The 4,777-nt window shown below is 39.2% G+C and overlaps 1 pseudogene; it reads right to left on the bottom strand.

Annotated features, from left to right (window-relative positions):
- LOC102169317 lies at positions 3,029 to 4,122 on the bottom strand (annotated as a pseudogene).

The raw sequence follows: 4,777 nt of genomic DNA, 5'->3' as shown, positions 1-4,777 counted from the left end.
CAAGTTGTATCATACTTAACAAGGAGTTTTCAGACTTCGTCTTATTAACATCAAAAGCAAGGCAAAGAAGGACTTCCCTGACAGCCAGTTGTTAAGACTTTACCTTCCAATACTGGGGGGGGAGGGGTGTGTGTGCAAATTTGATCCATAATCAGGAAGCTATGATTCCACATACATTGGAGCCAAAAAAAATGCATAAAAGAGAAATAGTGTAACACATTCAATGAAGACTTTAAAATGGTCCACGTTAAAAAAAAAAAAAAAAAAAACCTTAAGAGAAAAGAGCAAGGCCAAGATATCCAAAGCCACTCCATATACTGGTGATTGTGACAGTTGAAGAAAACATTACATTTTTAATGTTTCTGAGGTAAAAAAAAAAAATGTATTTGTAGGCATCAGGAATGAATGAATTATGTTCAATATTTCTGAGAGGCAATATTGGATGAGAATGGGAGCATAATCTATTCAATTCAAGCTGGAAGGCAATGGTGAAGTCACTAAAGTAATTCCAGGTGATGGGTAGGAAAGCAGATACCTAAGCTGGCTTTGTTTTGAGAAAGAGGAAAAAGTGAATGTTGACAATTCATTACAGAAGTCTTATTCTTAAAAGTGAGAAAAGATTCTATTTTAAGAGGTGGGGTGATTTTTTGGAATGATTTTAAAATGGAAGTAGTAGGGAAAAACTGGGCAAAATTAAATAAAATGTAATGAGTTCACATAAATTGAATCAAAGGAAGAAATGTGTTTTCTTGTTAGTTGGTTAGAGAGGGATCAGAGTAAAAACTTAGTTTCTCTTTATTCTATTTAATTTACATTACTTCTGTAATATTAATGTAAAAGTACTATTTTATTTTGTCTCTCTTCTAATTATTAATTTGTGAAAAATTTAAATAGAATGTAGATTTCATTCTCAGATGGAAAGAAGACACAAAATAAGTACTTTTTCCCTCTCTTATCCTGTGCTGATAAAATAACATTTATCATTATGTTTCTTACTTTGCTTAACAGATTATGTTGTCTCTCCAGACTATGTAGTTTTGAAGACCATCTTGAATAAACCTGCAGATCCCACCAGTCTGTGGGGAAGAAGTTTTATTTGAGATCCACAAAAAAAGAATGCTGTCAGGTGAATAATATATTTCTAAATTAGAAATCCAGAGACTTTGACTTCATTAAATAAATGACCTCATGTATACTTCCTAGTTCTTCCATCAGAATGACAACATTGAAAACGGAGGAATTTTGATAATGATGAGAAAAATACAGAATTTATTTTCCAGGGAAAAATAACAATAGCCTTCAAACTGGAAATTCCAGTCCCTATTTGGATATAGGATAAAGTGGAATCTGGCGGCAGATGATCTCTTTCCATCAGACAATCATTGAAGCTGATTTTCTTTCCCTCAATTGTCTCAACATTCTTTGATGTTTTTGTTCATGGAGATATTGGTTAATGACGAGACGAGCCCTTCCAAGGGTTAGGAGATGAAAACACTTAGAAAGCATGGTGCCCATGCCATAATGTTGAGATTCTGGAGACACTTACTGGGAATGCAGTAGTCAACACTCTTCTATGTCATGATGCCGGGAGCCAGCACAGGAGATCCCACCCATGACAAGGTCATGCAGAAGAGCCTGACAAGGCAAGGCAGATCAGGTCTCAAGGGGTCCTCTGCCTGAGCATCTACCCCGAAACCAAAATCTGTCTGTTTACTGTCTGCTATACTACACTCTTCTGACATTAACAAGGGCTATCCCCGACCACTTTTCTCTGAAGAAAACAACTTAGAGCTTTAGTTAATAATTCTCCTGGGCATAATAGGAGTGTTCCAATCCAAACCCCTCTGATGATTTTCTAAGTAACCTGACAGGTTTGTTCAGGCTCCTGCAGTTACGCATGTGATTGTTTATGGCCTCCCAACTGCGAGAGGCACAGGAAGCCTATAATATTCTAAAAATATAGAGTCTTATGGGGAGTTAAGAAATTAGTAGAATAGTACTGGTGGAGGGTTTCATTGTTGAGCCAATATTTGCTGCTAAGTTTCCATATCCCTTACCCATTATGTTTTTGAGAACATACATTAATTAGTACAGTTGGTATGTGGAAAAATAAGCTGTAGCCTTTGATTTAACCACATCAGAAATTCTTTCCATGTTATAGCCCACTTCACCCTTAACCTATGGGAACGTAACATTTTCTAGTGCTTTCTGAGGGTGGCACCTGACTTTAGAATAATCACCTTTGGAGAAAATAAGTTTTCTGGTTGACTAATCATTATCAGAAAGGGTCTTAAAATGTTAGCAGGCCTTCTGGCCAGAAGATGATGTAAATCACCTGAGACCTCTGTATTTCTATGTACAGCTCAAGGTATATAAGCCCCCCTAGAAAATAAATTTTGGGCCTTGCTCAATGATGCTTGGTCTCACCGTGTCGTGCTTTCTTTCTCCCTTTATCTCTTTTTCAGGCTGATCTCTTGGAGCTCAGGGGCTCTCTGCATTCACTTTTTTGCCTGGGCTTCTAAGACCTGACTGGGAAGGCGCTCTGCGTCTTCACTCCTTCAGGAGATGGAGAGGGCGCCTGCGGCCTATGTGAACAGAGCAAGTTCCTTGTCTGGCGCTTTATTGGCTTTTTGCATAAACCAAGGAATATCAGCCTCTTTCTCTCCTCTATTTTCTTAGCTGAACTGTAGCATTCCTTCCTTATCTCTCTCTAGATCTCTAATTAATCTTTTTCAGATGCCGTTGCCATCCCCCTGAGGATACCCTGGATCCAACCGGGGCTGGACCCTGGTATCATGGCCAAAATGGTGCTCTCAGGAAGGGATTATTAGGCCCTGACTATATTGCCAACCAAAATACCCCTTTCCTTCTATTTTCTCCCCTGGATTTTCTTCCCTCTCCTCCTCCTTTCTCTTTCCCTTGCTCCTCTTTCCATTCATTTCTTTTCCCTTAGCTGATATATATAGCCCTTTCATATGCTGTGGGATTTAGTATCCTTAGAACCTAAAAGGATCCTTATGACACAGTCTCATATCTGCTTGGTTTTCACTCCATAGACGATAGGGTTCATGGTGGGAGGCAAGAGCAAATAAATATTGGCCACAATGATGTGGCATGATGGAGGAATCCTGTGACCCCCCAAAGCGGTGGGAAAAGAAACAGAAGAAGGCTGGGCTGTAGGAGAAAACTATAGCACAGATGTGGGCAGTGCAGGTGCTGAAGGCCTTCCACCGAGCTTCTGCTGAGGAGAGGCTGACCACCGTGCAGAGGATCATTGTGTAGGAGACTGAGATGCACAAGATGTCAAAACCCCCTATCAGGAGGGCAACCATCAGACCATAGATGACATTGATATTGATATTTCCACAAGATAACTTGGCTACAGCCATGTGGTCACAGTAGGTATGGTGTATGATATTGCCTCTGCAATAGGGTAGTCTTTTGATGATGAAACTCAAGGGAATGACAAGCAACACACCTCTCAGGAAAGTGACAAGCCCTGCCTTTGCAATAATAGGATTGGTGAGGATAGTTGAGTAGCGCAGAGGGTAGCAAATGGCCACATAGCGGTCTAAGGCCATAAGCATAAGCACCCCAGACTCCATCCCTGTGAAGGCATAGATGAAGAACACCTGGACTAGGCATTCATCAAAGCTGATTTCTTTAAGATGGAACCAGAAAATGCAGAGGGCTTTAGGAATTGTAGTAGCGCACATGACAAGGTCAGTTAGAGAAAGTATGGCCAAAAAGTAATACATGGTGCTCGCTTCGGCAGCACATATACTAAAATTGGAACGATACAGAGAAGATTAGCATGGCCCCTGCGCAAGGATGACACACAAATTCGTGAAGCGTTCTATATTTTTTCATGTTTGGGAACGCATGTAAGAATTAAAGATTTTAAAATTTAAAAAATTTAAAAAAAATTTAAAAAAAAAAAAGTAATACATGGACCTGTGCAAGGAATCCTCATAGCAAAAAGAGTCCACAATTACCAACCACAGCCACAACATACATTGTGCAGAATGGCAAAGAAATCCAGAAATGCCTGTCCTCCAGGCCTGGGATTCCAGTAAGAATGAATGAAGCTGGTGTCAAGTCTGTTTGATTCAGAATTCTCATGATCAAGTTGGTATAATCATTAAGCAGCTAGTAGGATTTTCGTGGGTTTCTTTGTTTCCTGTTTTCCAATCCTTCAGGATTAGAGGTGGAAAGGGTGAAAAATCTTAGTTGTATTCTCTCTTTCACTCTCGACTTCTTTCAGCCAAATGTGCATTTTAAAATCAAATGATCAAATTTTTAAATGCAGTAGAATACTTAAATAAGTGTTCTATGTTAGTTCAGTTTATCAATTCATTCAACAAACAGTTATTTAGCAGTCACTATGTCCCAAGTTCTGTCACATATATTGTTTCCACATTATTTTGAACAAAAAATGGCATGGATTAAATCTTCATAAATTTATAATTAAAGGCAACTGTATTGAGATCTTTCTAATAAGGTTTTGTTAGAATATCTTATTTAAATGTTAATTGTGATACACGTATTCTGATGAGTATTTTCTTAAGGCAAACTTTGTTGATCACTTCTCATATGACCTGACACAAGATAACGTTGTTTTCCCATCCTGAACCCCCCCGCCTCCCTCCCCGTACCATCCCTCTGGGTCGTCTCAGTGCACCAGCCCCAAGCATTCAGGATAGGGAACACGTGTATACCTGTGGCGGATTCATGGTGATGTATGGCAAAACCAATACAATATTGTAAAGTAAAGAAC

Source organism: Capra hircus, chromosome 15 (assembly GCF_001704415.2).
Source record: "Capra hircus breed San Clemente chromosome 15, ASM170441v1, whole genome shotgun sequence".
NCBI lineage: Eukaryota > Metazoa > Chordata > Mammalia > Artiodactyla > Bovidae > Capra > Capra hircus.
Note: the sequence above shows the minus strand (reverse complement) of the source record. Positions and strands in the feature narration are given on the sequence as shown.